The following is a 21,983-nucleotide window of genomic DNA, read 5'->3' as shown; positions in this document are numbered from 1 at the left end:
CATGATAGTATATCTAGAAAACCCCATTGTCTCAGCCCAAAATCTCCTTAAGCTGATAAGCAACTTCAGCAAAGTCTCAGGATACAAAATCAATGTGCAAAAATCACAAGCATTCTTATACATCAATAACAGACAAACAGAGAGCCAAATCATGAGTGAACTCCCATTCACAATTGCTTCAAAGAGAATAAAATACCTAGGAATCCAACTTACAAGGGATGTGAAAGACCTCTTCAAGGAGAACTACAAACCACTGCTCAAGGAAATAAAAGAGGATACAAACAAATGGAAGAACATTCCATGCTCATGGGTAGGAAGAATCAATATCATGAAAATGGCCATCCTTCCCAAGGTAATTTACAGATTCAATGCCATCCCCATCAAGCTACCAATGACTTTCTTCACAGAATTGGAAAAAACTACTTTAAAGTTCATATGGAACCAAAAAAGAGCCCGCATCGCCAAGTCAATCCTAAGCCAAAAGAACAAAGCTGGAGGCATCACACTACCTGACTTCAAACTATACTACAAGGCTACAGTAACCAAAACAGCATGGTACTGGTACCAAAACAGAGATATAGATCAATGGAACAGAACAGAGCCGTCAGAAATAATGCCACATATCTACAAGTATCTGATCTTTGACAAACCTGACAAAAACAAGAAATGGGGAAAGGATTCCCTATTTAATAAATGGTGCTGGGAAAACTGGCTAGCCATATGTAGAAAGCTGAAACTGGATCCCTTCCTTACACCTTATACAAAAATCAATTCAAGATGGATTAAAGACTTAAATGTTAGACCTCAAACCATAAAAACCCTAGAAGAAAACCTAGGCATTACCATTCAGGACATAGGCATGGGCAAGGACTTCATGTCTAAAACACCAAAAGCAATGGCAACAAAAGCCAAAATTGACAAATGGGATCTAATTAAACTCAAGAGCTTCTGCACAGCAAAAGAAACTACCATCAGAGTGAACAGGCAACCTACAAAATGGGAGAAAATTTTCGCAACCTACTCATCTGACAAAGGGCTAATATCCAGAATCTACAATGAACTCCAACAAATTTACAAGAAAAAAACAAACAACCCCATCAAAAAGTGGGCGAAGGACATGAACAGACACTTCTCAAAAGAAGACATTTACGCAGCCAAAAAACACATGAAAAAATGCTCACCATCACTGGCCATCAGAGAAATGCAAATCAAAACCACAATGAGATACCATCTCACACCAGTTAGAATGGCAATCATTAAAAAGTCAGGAAACAACAGGTGCTGGAGAGGATGTGGAGAAATAGGAACACTTTTACACTGTTGGTGGGACTGTAAACTAGTTCAACCCTTGTGGAAGTCAGTGTGGCGATTCCTCAGGGATCTAGAACTAGAAATTCCATTCGACCCAGCCATCCCATTACTGGGTATATACCCAAAGGACTATAAATCATGCTGCTATAAAGACACATGCACACGTATGTTTATTGCAGCATTATTCACAATAGCAAAGACTTGGAACCAACCCAAATGTCCAACAATGATAGACTGGATTCAGAAAATGTGGCACATATACACCATGGAATACTATGCAGCCATAAAAAACGATGAGTTCACGTCCTTTGTAGGGACATGGATGAAATTGGAAATCATCATTCTCAGTAAACTATCGCAAGAACAAAAAACCAAACACTGCATATTCTCACTCATAGGTGGGAATTGAACAATGAGAACACATGGACACAGGAAGGGGAACATCACACTCTGGGGACTGTTGTGGGGTGGGAGGAGGGGGGAGGGATAGCATTGGGAGATATACCTAATGCTAGATGACGAGTTGGTGGGTGCAGCGTACCAGCATGGCACATGTATACATATGTAACTTACCTGCACATTGCGCACATGTACCATAAAACCTAAAGTATAATAATAATAATAATAATAATAATAATAAAAGAAAAAAAAAAAAAAAAAACAAATGGCCAACCCCCAAGGCATCGTAATGTCTGTGTTTGGACATGCTAGGTACCTGGCTCAGGGGTAGCTGAAGGGACCCCCTTCCAAGCTGCCTGCTGAATGCATAAGTTTCTGTTAGCCCAGGGCTGCATACAGAGTGGGACAAGACACCTCAGGTGTGTGCACTCAACCATCGCCTCCCTGCACCCCGGCCCAGGCCCCTACCTGGGAGTGGAGAGCAATGGATGAACTTGGGCCTCTTCCGCTGACACAAATCATTTGCTGCCCCAGGCAGAAGACAATGGTAGTCACTAGGCAAAGTGGACGAGGAAGAGCTCGAGGAAGAGCCCTGGGGGGACCAGGGCACCAGAGGTTTGGGAGCAGACCACCACAGACCCATACCAGGGATGCAGTAGGTGGCAGGAACCAGCATCAGTGGAAGCTTTTTTTTTTGAGACAGAATCTCCCTCTGTCACCCAGGCTGGAGTGCAATGGTGCGATCTCAGCTCACTGCAACCTCCGCCTCCTGGGTTCAAGCGATTCTCCTGCCTCAGCCTCCTGAGTAGCTGGGATTACAGGCATGTGCCACCACGCCTGGCTAATTTTTGTATTTTTAGTAGAGATGGGGTTTCTCCATATTGGTCAGGCTGGCCTCGAACTCCTGACCTCGTGATCTGCCCACCTCGGCCTCCCTAAGTGCTGGGGTTTCAGGCGTGAGCCACAGCACCCGGCCAGTGGAAGCTGTTTTTAAGGCCTCAGCATGTGCTCCATTCTCCCCTCGCACTTCCCCTGAAAACATGCATCCAATGATAAAATTAAAAATTTCAAGATAGTGACCACAAAGCATTAAACCCCAAACATGGATGGGGTCCTTATGAGCCCAGGGCCCTGTGTGACTGCTCTGTCTCATACCCACAAAATGGTCTTGACTGTCATGAAAACAAAAACAAAAACAAAAATCCTGCATACCTCTCATCTAAACTACAATGGCAGAAGTCAAATTAAACAGACTGAAAGTCCACTGTGTTTGGAAGCTAAGCAATTCGGACTGAGGAAGGTTTATTGTGAAGCTCCACAAGTAGATTGAGCTTAAGGTGCCAGTACTTGCACGAGGCCCCTGCCTGAGTGCTAGCAGTTGCTTTAAGCTCTTAGGCATTCCAGGTATAGAAAAAAAAGGTGCAATCAAAAACCACTGGCATGTCACCTATTCTGGTAAGTTGCCTGAAGAGATTTGAGAAAAAGAAAACCTCATTCTAAAATATTCATTTCCATACCTAATTTAAGTGTAATTTTGTATTCATTTTTTTTTCCCAATGTCATCTCAACATTTTATCAGCTCCAGTCTTAACTGTGTTCGTTCTAAGGAGACTGATGATCTGTGATACCGCAAGGGTTCTCTATAGGTATTCAAAGCTGACGTTCAACTTCAATATGATAGATATTGGAGAAACTTGTGGCAATAAGTGTAAAATACACTTTAAAAGAAACAGAAAGCTATAATGCAATCAGAGTACTTAGTTTTACCTTAAAAGCAATCTAAACTGGAATTAAACTTGGGGAATATCTCAGACATAAAAACTAAACTGGCAGTCATCAAAAACATTCTAAGTAAAAAGAAGACAAGATACTTTTTAAGTAGTCATCACACAAATGTGATTTTATTTGTTCTTCTATTGCTTATAAAGTTCTCTGGTCCACATTAAAAGGATAGAGAGGAAACCAGCGTACTGTTACCAATGTTAACTTGGTGCCCCAGGTTAACCTGATCCCTAAAACTGATTACTTTAGCAAGAATAATCTAATAAATGACTGCTGAATCTAAACACTGGCTTACAGGAGAACAACTGGTCATTTCTCTGCAGGATTCATTTCCCAATTATTGTTGGCAAGTGCAGTATTCTTTAGTCGAAATATTAAGGATTTGAGAATTTATAAACACAAACTGATATGGAAATCAAACTGTTGGACTTTAGAGATAGTTCTTGGCAAAGATTTAGAAGTTATTCATAACCAATTACTTTTTTTAAAAAAAATCACATTATGCATATTAAAGTATAATCACCTAATAAGTAAAATATTTTTTAAAAGTCACATTAAAACAGTGGTATTCCATCCAGTTTAGTATATGCTTGAAATTTTATCATTATAAAACTGTTTTTAAAACACAGTTGTATTAAATTTAACTCAATTTTCAGACTAGATACTGTAAGAAACAGACTAAATTAAAGCTAAAATGTTTATGTTAATAGACAAGGCTGACAAATTTAGAATGTGGAAAGTTCTAAAGGATAAATGCTTTTTCAAAAAATGTACTGCAAGAACAAAAAGAGGAATAAGAAAACTGGTATAGATTTAAAGAGATATTTTATTTGCAATGTGTGAAATTAATTGGATATTGATTCAAGGAAAAACAGCTAAAATAAAAATATCCCTTGTTTTTTGGAGTATTATTTGTCAGGCTTTGTCTCTCTAAAGTTACTCTTTATCCCCTTGTAATTAGTATGTATTTACTAGGGAGGCACATTGAGACAATGTAAATATCCCATTCTTTATCACACTTTGGATTTATTTTGATGATGAAATTATCCCCAACTTAACCAGTAGGCCAGTAGGAGCCCCTTCATGTTGGCTTCTGTGCTTCTGTGCTTTTTTTTTTTTTTTCTTGAGATGGAGTTTCTTTCTTGTTGCCCAGGCTGGAGTGCAATGGCGCGATCTCGGCTCTCTGTAACCTCCACCTCCCGGGTTCAAGCGGTTCTTCTGCCTCAGCTTCCCAAGTAGCTGGGACTACAGGCATGTGTCACCACGCCCAGCTAATTTTTTGTATTTTTAGTAGAGATGGGTTTTCTCCATGTTGGTCAGGCTGGTCTCAAACTCCCAACCTCATGTGATCCACCTGCCTTGGCCTTCCAAAGTGCTGGGATTACAGGCATGAGCCACCGTGCCGGGCCGGCTTCTGTGCTTTTTGACATGATCCAGGTATTATTTTTTTAAACGTTGTAACTAAGTGCGAAAATCTGAATATGAACTGGATGTTACATGTTATTATGGAATATTATTAATAATTATAATGGCACTATGGGATTTTTATTATTACTAGAATATGCTGAAATATCCGGATGTTTGCAAATTACTTTAAAATAATACAGAGATGAATATATATGTGCATATAAAGACACTGTGGGCCTGGCGCGGTGGCTCACGCCTGTAATCCTAGCACTTTGGGAGTCTGAGGCGGGTGGATCACCTGAGGTCAGGAGTTCAAGACCAGCCTGGCCAACATGGTAAAACACCGTCTCTACTAAAATACAAAAAAAAAAAATGTTGGCCGGGCATGATGGTGGGTTCCTGCAATCCCAGCTACGCGGGAGGCTGAGACGGGAGAATTGCTTGAACCTGGGAGACGGTGATTGCAGTGAGTAGAGATCGCGCCACTGCACTCCAGCCTGGGCAGCTGAGCGAGACTCCGTCTCAAAACAAACAACAAAAATACAGGCCGGGGGCGGTGGCTCACGCCTGTAATCCCAGCACTTTGGGAGGCCGAGGTGGGCGGATCACCTGAGGTCGGGAGTTCAAGACCAGCCTGACCAGCAGGAAGAAACCCCATCTCTACTAAAAAAAAAAAAAAAATTAGCCGGGTGTCGTGGCACATTCCCAGCTACTCGGGAGGCTGAGGCAGAAGAATCACTTGAACCTGGGAGGCGGAGGTTGCGGTGAGCTGATTTCGTGCCATTACACTCCAGCCTGGGCAACAAGAGCGAAACTCCATCTCAAAAAAAAATAAAAAAGAAAGAAAAAAAAATGCCACTGTGAAATAAAGCAATTTTGGCAAAATATTAACAAATACTGAAGCTGGTGGAAGGTATACAAGTTTTCATTGTACTGCTCTTTCCACTTTCATATATGTTAACAATTTTTCATTGTACTGCTCTTTCTACTTTCATATATGTTTACAATTTTTCAAAATAAATAGAAAAGTGAAAGAAATATGTCAACCAAATGCAATTTGTAGAGCTTGTCCTGATTCGCCTGTAAAAAGATACTTTATTAGACAATTGTAGAAATTTGAATGCTGACTTGATGTCAAATAATATTATTAATAAATTATTGTCAATGTTTAGGAATGCCGATGGTATTGTTATGTTAAAAAAACACTCACCTGTTAGAGACACTTACTGAAGTGTTTGTAGATGAAGTGATAAGATGTTTGGGGTTTGCTTTGAAAAATGTAGAGGTTTGGCAGTGAAAATGAAATAAGACTGGCCATAAATTATCATTGTTGAAGATAGCTGATGAGGATCTGGGAGTCTATTACATAATTCTTTCTATTTTTGTATGTATTTGAACATTCCCATAACAAAAATATGTTTATGGAAATACTGAAATTTTAAAAATAATGTCTTAGAAATAAAACAGCAGAGATGATAAAGTTATGTTTTTCCTATGGAATTATAAATAAAACACTGAACAAGTTTATCCAAGAAAGAAAATATAAATGTACAACAATGAATCTCTTTCGATTTAGGCTAAAGTCCAATGCGCTAGCCATTGTGCAACAGAGTCTGCTTGCTAAATGTACAACACTGAATGTAGACTTCGTGGGGGCAAGTATCTCATCTGTCTTGTTTGCCACTGGGTATGACATGAAAGCCAGAAACAATCACACTCTTAAAATAAGAGTATTGTATGTAGGAACTCACGCCAATAAATCTGAATATCTAGATAAAATGGATGATTTTCTAAGAAAGTACCATTACTACAACTGACTAAATGAAGAATAAAACACCTACAATGAATAAAAACTAAGTATGAAATTGGTTATGTTGTCAAACATGTATTCTCCCAAAGGTCACTAGATCCATAAATGTTTATAGATAATTTTCATGATTCTCCCAAGGAACAGATATTTTCTGTGTCGTTTTAACATTTTAACTATATCATATTTAAATTTGTTCCCAATTTATTTCATAAATTTGCAAATGCCTAATACCAAACTTGAAAACGACAGCACAAAAATAATTATTGTCAGACTAAACCTCTCCAGAAATACAAACGTAAAAATCTTAAATAAAACATTAGCAAATATAACCCAACAATATATTAGAATATAATACATAACTAAAAGAACAATGCATTTTGATTCTAACAAAAAAGATGACTCAATATTAGGAAATCTGCTGACATAATTTATTATATAAACTGGTTAAAGGAGAAAAATTATATGATCATTTCAATGGATGCTGAAACAGCATTTGATAATTCAAAATCCATCCTTATTTTTAAAACATAACAAACTAGGAAAAGAAGAAATCTTTCTAAAGATGATAGAATATTTATCAAAAATTACCATCAAACATACCTAGCAATGAAACACAAGAGCTCTTATTAAAATCAGGAACACAATAAGGATATCCATTATCACCACTATTATACGACATTATCATATAAATTCTAGCCACTGCAACAAGAGGCATTTATTTTGAAAGAGGCAAAATTATCATTGTCTGCAGATGATATGACAGCCTAGAAAATTCAAGAGAAAAACTATTAGAAATAATAAGAACAATTCAGTTATATATATACATAAACTCAAAAGATTTTCTTTGCAAGCAATAATACATTAGATAATGTAGTGAAACAGATGTCATATAAAATAGCACAAAAAAAGTCCATAATGCATAAGTCAGAAAATCAGAGATCAGAAACAGACCCATGTGTATATGGGAATTTAGTATACAATAAAGGTGATTTAAAATCTACATTTGTTGTTTTCCATTTACACAATAATATTTTTGTCTTTTTCGTTTTTATCATTACTTTCATTGACAAATAATAATTGTATATATTTATGGGGTACAATGTGATGTTATAATATATGTATAAAATCAAAATACTTAAGAGTAAATTTAACCAATGAAATAAAAGAGCTGTATACTGAAAACTGTAAAACATGTAAAAGAAATTTAAAATGACACAAATTAAAAAAAATACATAAAAATTATTTTTCAAGTCAAGGCATAAATGATAGATTATCCACTTCAAAATTAAACCTAGATCTTTTTTATACCAATTAAAAATAAATTCCAAATGTAGTCAACATTTAAATATTTTTCAATTAAAATAAAAGCAAAAGAAGAAAATACAGAATATTTTTATAATCTTGGAGCAAGGAAGACCTTTCTAATAAGACATGAATCCAGAAACCACAAAGCGAAAGACTGACAGATTTTTAATTCAATACAAAATAAAAATATCTATAGGGAAAAGAAACCATAAGAAAAGTTAGTAAACAAATAAAAAGCTTGGAAAAAAATATTTGCAGCGTAAGACAAAGGACTGTTAATAATGTGACTTTGTGATGGAATAGAATAAAGAGCGCTTACAAATCAGCAAGAAAAAAACAAATCCCCCAATAAAAAAAAAGATATAAAGGATACAGGTTGCAATTCACAAAAGTAATCTAAATGGCCCTCAAACATATAAATAAATCAGGGATCATCAAACTATTGCCTATGGGCCAAATCTGGCTGCTGCCAGTTTTCGTACGTATTGGAACCCAGCCACAGCCATTTCACTTACATATTGTCTATGCATTGTAGCTATCCTACTACAATGAGGCAGAGTTGGGTAGATGCAACAGAGACTATGTGGCCTGCAAAGTTAAAAATATTTACTACCCGGTCCTCTGCAGAAAAAGTTTGCTGTGCCCTTGAATTGATGGTTAATTTCACCAATATTAAACCACAATATTTTCATTCAGTAAATATGTACTGAGTTCTTAATTTACACCAAATATCCATTTTGTCTATCAGACTGATGAAGATTAAAGAGCATGACACTCTCCAGTGGAGGCAACAGAGTAAGGAAATAAATACTCTTTTATAGTATTGGTGAGGTGTAAATTGATACAACCACCTTGGAGGAATATATATATACACACACACACATATGCACATATACATGTACATATACACATATATAAGTTTAAATGGCCATACGCTTTGATCCAGCAATTTCATGTCTTACAATTTATCCTAAGAAAGTAATAGCCCCAGTGTATGAGAAGCTACAAGTAAAAGGATAACCACCGCAGAATAGTTTATAATAGTAAAACACAGGCCGGGCGCGCTGGCTCACGCCTGTAATCCCAGTACTTTGGTAGGCCAAGGCAGGCAGATCACCTGAGGTCAGGAGTTCGAGAACAGCCTGACCAACATGGAGAAACCCTGTCTCTACTAAAAATACAAAAATTAGCCGGGCATGGTAGTGGGCGCCTATAATCTCAGCTACTGAGGAGGCTGAGGCAGGAGAATCACTTGAACCCGGGAGGCGGAGGTTGCGGTGAGCCGAGATCCCACCATTGCACTCCAGCCTGGGCAACAAGAGTGAAACTTCGTCTCAAAAAAAAAAAAAAAAAAAATTGGTATGACACTAAAAACATGTAAGCATCAATGTCAATCAGGATAAGTAGATAAATAGAGAAATAGACAAACAGAAAGAATAACATAGGTAGATACATATGCATTAAAAGAAATATCTTTTTATATATTTATGAAGGATTTGCGAAGTATATATACCAAATTGTTAGCAATGGCTACTCTTGGCAGGCGGATACAATTCTCTGTATTTTTCTAATGCTTCAAAATGATCATGTGTTATCAAGAACCAAAAATGAAATAAAGATATTTCTGGAGGGAGGAGGGATAATTAAAGTTTACATTACAAACCAAAGGGGAGAAATGATCATTTTTAAAAATAGTGTTATACAATTAGCTAAGACAGACCATAAAGGCCTGTTTAAGCTTCAACACTGGCAAGAATAATTACTCTGATTTGTTTTAGGTTTGCTTTCACTTTGGTTTACCACTGAAGCAGCAAACAAAAACCAAAGAATATGCACAAGATCAAGGATAGAAATGAGTGAACCACACCACCCCAAGGCACCACTAGCCCATAATGCACCTTTGTGTGAAGTAGAAAAAGGTACCCCTTCCTCCAAGTAATGCAACTTCAACCAGTGCAAGTGGAACCTGGACTGGATTTCAGCGCCCAGTTGCTCCCTGTACTGGGCACACTTGTATAGGGAACAATGTGCACAAACTGAAGCAACTTTAGTTCCTCCTTTTCTTCTTAGCTACTTCCAGAAGCAGCCAATGAATTCAGCCTACAAGCATTGATTAATTTATCAGATCAAATGAGGAGATCTCATGTTTACTCCTTTTAAATTGTTAAAACTGTAGGAGCAATAGCAGGTCAAAGGAGTGAATACCCACATACTCACCACCTTTTAAATATTTCAGCCTAGAGAGACTATATCAGCACTCAGAAGATTCACCCTATTACCACATATGGAATGTTTTCCTTCACCAATCACATCCTTTAAATGTACTATTTTTTTTACTGTGACTTTCAGCCTATAGTTGGCCTGGCCTTTGAGTAACCATTGAAAAATTATGGTTATCTTGGGGCAAAAAATTAGATAGGATTTAACACCACACCACATACCAAAAATAATTTTAGATGAATTATAGAATAAAAAGGTAAAAAACGAAACCATCAAAAATGAAAATATTTGTTTAGCATTTCACTGACGTGAAAGGCAAGGACTTTCTAAGAAACCTTCAAGAGAAGATAGCATACAAAAAGGATATACATTTAACATTTAAGAAGATGTAAATCTCTTACAAATAAAAAAATCATAAAGTTAAAAAGTGATAATATAGAAAGAAATAATATTCATATTGATATCCTTTCAATATAAAAAGCTATTACAAATCAATAAAAGGGCATATCTCAGTTTAAAAAGGAATAAAAGGTATACAAAGTTGAAATAAGTTTAAAAGTTACATTCACACAGGAAACGATGGTCAAATATAGTAATAATCTAACAAATACATAGTAAAACAAATTGAAATACTAATTTCAACCTATTAACAAAGAAAACTGTTAACATTCAATACTGCCAGTAAGGGTTGGCAGGGAGGCAGTGAGACAGACACACTCATATTCATAGACTCATACACTGCTAACAGGAATGTAAACTGCTGCAACCTTTCTGGAAAGCAATTTGTCAGTAGTACCAAGAATCCTAAAAGCATATAATTCAGTAAGTACACTTTCAGATATATAGTCTATGAAAACAATCAGAGCTATATAAGAAGATTTCTGTCGAAGGATATTAAAAAATTATAACAAGAAAATTTTTTATCAATATAAATGTCCAACAATAAAGGAATAATGTAATAAACTGTGGTACATCCACATAAAAAAATGGAAAATTTTTATATCCACTTAGTTCTCTTCCCTACAGGTAATGATGCTATTTACTTTTTGTTTATTCTTGCAAAGATATTTTATAAAAATTAATAGCATCATTGCGTATAGGGAAGAGAACTGAGTGGATGCAGAACTTTCAGTGTCTATACGTGAATACTCTCTGAATTTTGAATTTAATAAAATTAAACTTTTATATGTAAGCTTACTTAACTCATGAAAAGTCTGATAACAAAATATCTATAGCCACACCTATCCTTACCTTCTTACCTCCATTTTCAGGTGATGGAGTATCCCTCCTCCCATTCAAGAGCAAGCCCTTACCTGTACCCTTAACATTCATCCATTTCTTCCTCCTTTGAAGGAAACATAAATAATCTACACTTGCCATCTATGTTTTTAAGACCTCATTCACTGTAAAACATAATACAATATGGCTTTTGCCCTTTACTACACTACTGAAATTATTCTCAAATAAGGAGACCAATATATTTTAACTGTGAATTCAGTAAATATTTTCCAGCCTTTGTGTAATTGAATTTTTCTGCTACCCTGGACATTCTTTATTATAAATATCTTGAGAATCTGTTCTGATCCTTACAGCTTGGAAGACTGGAGCCTGATAACTTGCCATCCAGCACATTGTCTGCCTCCAGAGACCAAGATTTCTGAGTTTCCCATCATTCTCGGGATTGTTGTTGCTCATCATTCTCTAGCATCTGAACCGGAGGCTCAAGCCATAAATTGGCACATAAAGGTTGGGTGACTATATACTCTAATTACCATGAGACAGTCTTTGTTGGTATTGTTATTTGTTGGTAATTATTAATAGCCCCCCCACACTTGCACTCAAAAATCTGGATGAGAAGTTATATTGTCAACCTACCTAAGGAAATATAACAGCCAGAAAGTGAATGAATAAAGTACTGCCAACAGGCGGCTCCCCAGTAATGTACAGTAATGTTCCCTGCTCTGGGAAAGAAAAAAATTAAAATGATCACTTGAAGAAAATAAAGCATGTGCAGTTAAGGAACTCCAATTATAATATTAAAAAAGGCTTTCTGGACTAAAAAGTGTATTTTTAAATTTAAAAATTCAGTAGATATATCGAAGGATAAGCTGATAGCTTGTCATGAGAAAAAATTAGGGGCCCAGAAGATGGAGTAGAAGAAATCTTTCTAAACACAGAAGAAACTACAAAAAGATGTAAAAGAGACTTAGAAAACAAAGGGATATAGAATACCTAATCTGTAAATTACAGGAGTTTTAGAAGGAAGAAAAAGAACATGCCGGTAGGGTGATAATTAAACAAATAATAGAAGAAAAATTTTCCCTAAGAAAAAAAAAAAATTGCAAGCTGAGAAAGTCTCACTGAGTTCCAGGCAGGATTAATGCTTTATCATATTAGAAATATAAATCACATACTGCAAAGCACCTAAATCCTAACTCTACAGTTTTATGAATTTTTACATATGTAATACCTGTGTAACCAACACCCAGGGCAAGATTAGAACATTACCATCACCCAAGAGAATCCTTCATGGCCCTTTCAGAATCAAAATCTATTTTGTCCCAGAGGTAATCATTAATATGATTTCTCAACACATACACTTGTTTTGTCAGTTCTTGAATTTTATATAAATGGTATCATACAGTATGTACCTTTTTTGGTCTGGCTTCTTTTACTCAACATTATGTTTCTGATGCATCGATGTTAATGTATCAGTAGTTTGCTTTCATTATTGCTCTACAAAATTCCATTGTATGAATATTCCACAATTTATTTCTCCATTCTTCTGTAGATGATTATTTGAGTTGCTTTCAGTTCTGTTATCATGAACAAACCTTCTATGAATATTCTTGAACATATATTTTGGTGGGCATACACACTCATTTCTCTTGAGTGTATAGCTAGGAGTTAAAGTAATGAGTTAATAGTGTAAATGCATGTTAATCTCTGGTAAATATTGCCAAAACGGTTTGCAAAGTGACTGAAAAAATTTAGACTCCCACAAGCAATACATGAAAGTTATGCAGGTTCCATGTCCTTGTTAAAAATTAGGATTTTCAGGTTTTTATAATTTCAGCCAGAAAATAGAAAAGATTAGAGCATTCTCACTTCATTTTACGAGATCATCATTGGCAATATCAAAACTAAAGACATAAAAAGAAAACTACATAACAATATCCTTCATGAATGTACACATTTTAGCAAATCAAGTATCCAACAATATATACAAGTGTTGTTATTTTATCATCAAAAAGGGTTTATCCCAGAGATGCAAGGTAGATTTAACATTTGAAATTCATTCAGTGCAATCCACTATGTTAAGAGAATAACAAAGAAAAAATGTATGATCAACCCAATAGATACAGAGAAGACATCTGACATAACTAAAATCTCATTTGGGATGAAAGAAAAAAAATTCTAACACTAGGACTAGAAGAGAATTTCTTCAAACCGATAAAGGGCTTATACAAAAATTCTACAGTGAACATCATACCTAACAATGAAAGACTGAATGCCTTCTTTCTCAGATCAAGGGAATGGCAAGGATATCTGTTCTCACCTTTCTATTCAATTGTGTAGTGAAGGTTCTAGCCAGAATATTAGGTAAGAAAATAAAATAAAAGGCATACAAATCAGAAAGGAAGAAGTAAAACTCTCTTGATATCCAGAGAACACAATTTGTCAAATCCATTGAACTGTGCAGCTAAAACAGATGAGTTTTAGTATAAATCATACCCCAACAAAGCTATGTTTTAAAAAAATCAAACTCCCCATAGAGAAAACTCCAGGTTCAGGACCAGCTAGTTTCATAGTCTCACTGGTGAATTCTATCAGCCATTTAAAGAAGAAATAATATTTCTAAGAGAATTATTTAAAAGGCCCAAATAAAGGGAGATATATACCAAATTCAAAAATTGGATGATCCATTATTATTATGATGCCTATTTTCCCAGAATTTAGTTAATGAAATCACAAACAAAATCCCAGCAGACATTTTGAAAGAAACTGACAAGCTAATTCCAAAATGTATACGAAATTGCAAAGAAGAAAGTATCAACAAAACAATCTTGAAATAAAAGACCAAAGTTAGAGGACATACATAACCAGATTTCAATATTTACTTTAAAATTATAATAATCAAGACAGTGTACTATTAATGCAGGACCTACCAGTTTTTAAAATAGAACAGAATACCTGAAACCATAAAAACCCTAGAAGAAAACCTAGGCAATACCATTCAGGACATAGGCATGGGCAAGGACTTCATGTCTAAAACACCAAAAGCAGTGGCAACAAAAGCCAAAATTGACAAATGGGATCTCATTAAACTAAAGAGCTTCTGCACAGCAAAAGAAACTACCATCAGAGTGAACAGGCAACCTACAGAATGGGAGAAAAGTTTTGCAATCTACCCGTCTGACAAAGGGCTAATATCCAGAATCTACAATGAACTCAAACAAATTTACAAGAAAAAAACAAACAACCTCATCAAAAGGTGGGCGAAGGATATGAACAGACACTTCTCAAAAGAGGACATTTATGCAGCCAAACGACACATGAAAAAATGCTCATCATCACTGGCCATCAGAGAAACGCAAATCAAAACCACAATGAGATACCATCTCACACCAGTTAGAATGGCGATCGTTAAAAAGTCAGGAAACAACAGGTGCTGGAGAGGATGTGGAGAAATAGGAACACTTTTACACTGTTGATGGGACTGTAAACTAGTTCTACCATTGTGAAAGTCAGTGTGGCGATTCCTCAGGGATCTAGAACTAGAAATACCATTTGACCCAGCCATCCCATTACTGGGTATATACCCAAAGGATTATAAATCATGCTGCGATAAAGACACATGCACACGTATGTTTATTGTGGCACTGTTCACAATAGCAAAGACTTGGAACCAAGCCAAATGTCCAACAATGATAGACTGGATTAAGAAAATGTGGCACATATACACCATGGAATACTAGGCAGCCATAAAAAATGATGAGTTCATGTCCTTTGTAGGGACATGGATGAAGCTGGAAACCATCATTCTGAGCAAACTATCACAAGGACAAAAAGCCAAACATCACATGTTCTCACTCATAGGTGGGAATTTAACAATGAGAACACATGGACACAGGAAGGGGAACATCACACACCGGGGCCTGTTGTGGGGTGGGGGGAGGGGGGAGGGATGGCATTGGGAGATATACCTAATGTTAAATGACAAGTTGATGGGTGTAGCACACCAACATGGCACATGTATACATATGTGACTAACCTGCACGTTGTGCACATGTACCCTGGAACTTAAAGTGTAATAAAAAAAAGAACATATTTTGCAAGGTATTTTATTAATAGTTATGGTTTTGGAAATGATTAGTTAATAAAAATTGCACCTATAATAAAAATAAATAAATAAAGAGCCCAGAAATAGATCCACACATATACAATTTTTAATATATGATAAAGGTGCCATGGCAACACAAAGAAGAAAGGTAAAACAGAGTTATCATATGATCCAGCGATTCCACATCTAAGTATATACTCAAGAGAATAGAAAATATATGTTTACACAGAAACTTGTACAAAAATGTCCATAGCAGCACTATTCATGTTAGCCCAAAAGTGAAAAGAACCCACATGTCCATCAACGGATGAATGGCTAAACAAATTGTGGTATATCCATACAGTGCAATATTATTCCGCCATAAAAAAGAATAAATTACTGATACATTCTACAGCAGGGGTCCCCAATCCACTGGCCAAAGACCAGTACCAGCCTGTGGCCTGTTAGGAACTGGGCCACACAGCAGGAGGTGACCGGCAGACAAGAGAGTGAAGTTTCATCTGTATTTACAGCCACTCCCCATCACTCATATACTGCTTGAGCACTGCCTCCTGTCAGATCAGTGGTGGCATTAGATTCTCATAGGAGTGCTCACCTTATTGTGAACTGTGCATGTAAGGGATCTAGGTTGTACACACCTTATGAGAATCCAATGCCTGATGATCTATCACTGCCTCCCATCTCCCCCAGATGGGACCATCTAGCTGCAGGAAAACAATCTCTGGGCTCCCACTGAGTCTACATTATGGTGAGTTATATAATTATTTCATTATATATTACAATGTAATAACAACAGAAATAAAGTGCACAATATATGTAGTGCGCTTGAATCATCTCAAAACCATCCCCCACCCTGGTCCATGGAAACGTTGTCTTCCATGAAACCGCTCCCTAGTGCCAAAAAGGCTGGAGACCACCGTGCAACAGCATGGGTAAACCTTGAAAACAATATATTAAGTAAAAGAAGCCAGACACAAAAGGTCAGATATTGTGGGATTTCATTTATATGGAATGTCCAGAACAGGAAAATTCATAGAGACAGAAAGTAGATTAATGGTTTCCAAGGACTGGGAGGAAAGGGCAATGGGAAGTGACTGCTAATCAATACAGAATTTATTTTTAAGTTGATGATAATATTGTGAAACTAGCTAGTGATAATGTTGTACAGTCTTCTGAATATACTAAATTCTACTGAATTTTACATTTTTAATGGCGAATTTTATGATATGTAAATTATATCTCAATAAAAAATATTAATTTGAGATCAATCAAAGACCTAAAAGTCTATTATGCTTTAGAAAAAGTGTGGGTATATTTTTACAACTTTGATGTAGATAAAGATTCCTAATAAGAATACAAAAGGCACTAAAGCACCAAAGGAAAAATGGTAAATCAAACATCATTGAAAATACATAAACATCCGTTCTTCAATGTACACAGTTAGATAATACCCTCCTGAAATGTGAGACAATATTCTTACTGCATACAACTGACAAAAGAACTCCAACAAATCAATAATAAAAAGACAAACAACCCAATTTAAAAATTGGCAAAAGATTTTGAACAGACACTCCCCAAGGAAAACATACAAATGGCCAATACGTGCCTGAAAAAGTGTTCAACAGCATTAGTCATTGGGAGCATACAATTTAAAACTACAATGAAATACCACTTAACACCCACTAGGATAGCTAAAATTAAAAAGACTGACAGCATGAAGTGTTGACCTAGATGTGGAGCAAATGGAATTACCCTACTTTGCTGGTGGGAGGGTAAAATGATACAAACCCCTTCTTAAATGTTGAGCGGTTTCTTACAAACATACACCTAGAGGCATTTGGATAGCTAGGTAGTTAACAAAGTGAAATGTAAACTAATGTCCATTTTAAAAAATGACCTTGTAAAAAAGTTGTTCATAGCAAGCTGCTTTATTCATATTAGCCAAAAACTGGAAATAACCCAACAGATGAAAAGATAAATAAACTGGGGCATATTAAAAACATAAGAATACTACTCAACAATCAAAATAAACAAACTACTTACATATACAACAACATAGATGAATCTCACAGGCATTAAGCTGAGCAAAATAAATCAAGTGGAAATGAAAGTATTTTATTGACAACAGCATGCATATAAACATTTAGAAATATATGAAAACTACAGAAACTGATAAAGAAAACTATAAAAATTGTATTAAAGGATATGAAATTCAATCTGAAAATATAGAAAAATAGACTATTTTCTGAGATAAGCAGATATTATAAAATGTAAATGCTCCCAAAAGTAATATTAAATATAACGTCATGCCTATTAGAACCCCAATAGGTTTGTGTGTTTTTAATTAATTAAAATAATACTAAAATCCACATGGAGAAATGCGTATCTGAGAAGATCCAGGAAAATTATGAAGAATGGTGAGATGAAGTTTGATTAATTAAGCTGTAACCAAATAATATGATACTGACATAGAAACAGGCAACTAGATTGGTGGAACAAAGTTCCTAGAAATAGATTCCAGTATTTATGATAGTTTATGACTAAAGCAAACTTTCAATTCAATGGGAAAAGGATACTTAATGTAATCACTGGCCCATATATTGGGTTCTCCACTTGGAAGAAAATTAAGTTTGTTCCCCCACCCCCCTTACATCATGTATAAAAATTAACTTGAGGTGGATTAAATATTTTTAAAAAATTAAACAATAAAAATGATGTGATAAAAACTAAGAAATTGTGTACACAATATAGACGTGCATGAAACCTTTTTAAACAAGACAAGAAAAATAGACACTAGAAAAGCCTGACATATTTGAATATATTAAAAATTTAATTATTTTTAATGGATATAGAATTTTAGTTTGGGAGGATGATTAGTTCTGGAGGTGGACAGAGATGATGACTGCACAAAAATATGAATATGAATTTAATGCCATTGAACTGTACACTCAAAAACAATTAAAATGGTAAATTGTATGTGTATATATTATCACAATAAAAATAAGATTTTTATGACAAAATATGTCCCAAACAAATTTAGTAGACAACTAACAAATGAGTTAAATATACAGATACATCTACATACACATATATTTTAAACACCTATGACAGCAAAAGACTTAATATCTACATATTTTTAAATGGTCAAAGAACTTCAAAAGACATTAACAAGAAAAGATATGTGAATGGCCAATAGGCACATGAAAAGTACTCAATGTCATTAGTTGTCAGGGAAATGAAAACCAAAACTACAGAAATATCACTTTACATCCACTAGAATTGCTAAAATTAAAATAACTGACAATGTATTAGCCAGGATGTAGATATTCTTTTTAAAAGAATAGAAACAGAGATAGAGACACAGGGAAAAAAGGAGATAGAGCCTACAGAAAATCAAGCAATTCACAGTAGAACAGATCCAAATGGTTGGTAAACATTTGAGAATATGCTTACAAGTTGTTAAAGAAATGCAAATTACAGTACTGGGATATCACACTTAATCTATACGATTATAACAAATTAAATAGACTGATAACACCTACAGCTGTCACCTTCACTGATGTAAGGGAAAAAGTAGTCCCATCCATTGAAAATGAGAATTACTATTTCACTTTTGAAAATCATATCCTTGAGTCAGAAATCCCACTCCTACGACTTTTTTTTCTTTTTCTTTTTTCTTTTTTGAGATGGAGTCTTGCTCTGTTGGCCAGGGTTTAGTGCGGTGGCGCGATCTCGCCTCACTGCAACCTCCGCCCCCGGGGTTCAAATGATTCTCCTGCCTTAGCCTCCAGAGTAGCTGAGATTACAGGTTTGTGCCACCACGCCTGACTAATTTTTGTATTTTTAGTAGAGACAGGGTTTCGCCATGTTGGCCAGGCTGCTCTCAAACTCCTGACTTCAAGTGATCCACCCCACTCAGCCTCCCAAAGTGCTGGGATTACAGGCGTGAGCCACCATGCCCAACCCCACTCCTACGATTTTATCTCACAGAATTAAAAGCACCAGTATATGAAAAGTATATACAAAACATTATCTGCCTACATAAAAAAAATCAAATATTTCAAATAAACAATCTACCAATGTACCTCCAGGAACTAGTAAAGAACAAACCAAACCCAAAAGTAGCAGATGAAATAATAATAATAAAACCCAAAAGTAGCAGATCACAGCAGAACTGAATAAAATAGAGTCTAAAAAAAAATAGGAAGGATCAATGCAATAAAAGGCCCTGGTTCTTTGAAAAGATAAACAAAATTGATAAACCACTAGCTGGACTAACCAAGAAAAGAAGACAGAAGACCCAAATAAACAAAATCAGAAATGATACAGGATACAGTACAAGCGATACTACAGAAATACAAAAGATCATTGGAGACTATCATGAATAATAGCACACTAACAAAGTGAAAAATCTAGAGGAATGGATAAATTCCTGGAAACATACAATGTACCAAGATTGAATAAAAAAGAAATAGAAAACCTAAACAGACCAATAATGGCAAACAAAATTGAATAAGTAAAAAAAAAATCTCTCAACAAAGAAAAGCCCAGGACCAGATGGATTCACTGCTGAATTTTTCCAAATGTATAAATAAGCGCTAATACCAATTCTCCTCAAATTATTCCAAAATATTGAAGAGGAGAAAATGTTCTCTAACTCATTCTTTGAAGCCAGTATTAAACCAATAAGAACACCAGCCAAGGATACAATAAAAAAGAAAACCATATGACAATATAATTGATAAACATAGCAAAAATTCCTAACAAAATACAGGCAAACCAAATCCACTAGCACATCAAAAATAATAATAATACACCATGATCAAGTAGGATTTATACCAGAGATGTGAGGATGGCTCAATATATGTAAATCAATAAACATGATACATCACATCTACAGAATGAAGGACACAAACCATATGATAATCTCAATAGATGCAGAAAAAGTATTTGGTAAAATTCAATACATCTTCATGATAAAGACACTCAACAAACTAAGCATAGAAGGAACATACGTCAAATTAATGAAGGCTATATATGACAACTCAACAGCTAAGATCATACTGAATGAGGAATAGTTGAAAGCCTTTCACCTAAGAACTGGAACAAGATAAGAATGCCCATTTTCACCATTCCTTTTCAACACAGTACTGGAAGTCCTAGCCAGGGCAATCAGAAAGAGAAAGAAATAAAAGGCATCTAAATTTCAAAAGAGGAAATCAAGGCCGGGCATGGTGGCTCACGCCTGTAATCCCAGCACTTTGGGAGGCCGAGGTGGGCAGATCATGAGGTCAGGAGATCAAGACTATCCCGGCTAACACGGTGAAACCCCTTCTCTACTAAAAATACAAAAAATTAGCTGGGCGTGGTGGTGGGCACCTGTAATCCCAGCTACTCAGGAGGCTGAGGCAGGAGAATGGCGTGAACCTGGGAGGCAGAGCTTGCAGTGAGCTGAGATCACGCCACTGCACTCCAGCCTGGGTGACAGAGCAAGACTCCATCTCAAAAAAAAAAGAGTAAATCAAATTGTCCCTCTTTGCAGATGACATGATACTGTATTTAGAAAAACCAAGACTCCAACAACAAACTCTTAGAATTGATTTTTTTAATTTAGTAAATTTGCAGGATACAAAATCAACATGCAAAAATCAGTACTGTTTCTATACACCAATAATGAAATAGCCAAAAATAAAATCAAGAAGACAATCCCATTTACAATAGCAACAAAAATATAACAAAATATCTAGGAATAAATTTGACCAAAGAAGTGAAGAGTCTCTATAAGGGAAACTACAAACACTGCTGAAAGAAACTGAAGAGGACACAAATGGAAAGACATTCCACGCTCATGGACTGGAAGAATTAATATTGTTGAAATGGCCATACTTTCCAAAGTAATTACAGATTCAATGCAATCCCTATCAAAATATCGATGTCATTTTTCACAGAAATAGAAAAAAACAATCCTAATGAAAGAGGAGACATTAAGAAACTGGTCAAGCAGGCAGTTAGGGTGGGTCCTTGGTGAAACTGCTTCAAACCAAGAAGAGCCTGAAAATCAAACTGTAGGCCCCAGATAAGAAAGAGCCCACATCCTTAAATGGAAACTCTTACTCTGTGAACCCAGATGAACGAATTCCACCCCTTTTTGGACACATTTCTCTCTCCTTGGCATACCTTAGTATCTTATTTTTCACCTATTTTATATATGCCTACCTTTCTGTAATTAGCTGCAGGCTAAGTCTTCATTTACGTAGGGTGAATCATCACTTCAGTCCCCAGTTGGTCCCAGGCCAATGTCCTGGGCCAAGCCATCACTTCAGCCCATGATTGGTCCCAGGCCAAGCATTCACCTCTGCTTCCAATTGGTTCTTGACACTATCATACCTCTTTCTAAGTGGCGCT

Source organism: Pongo pygmaeus, chromosome X (genome assembly GCF_028885625.2).
Source record: "Pongo pygmaeus isolate AG05252 chromosome X, NHGRI_mPonPyg2-v2.0_pri, whole genome shotgun sequence".
In the NCBI taxonomy this organism is placed as follows: domain Eukaryota; kingdom Metazoa; phylum Chordata; class Mammalia; order Primates; family Hominidae; genus Pongo; species Pongo pygmaeus.
This window is presented reverse-complemented; position numbering follows the sequence as displayed.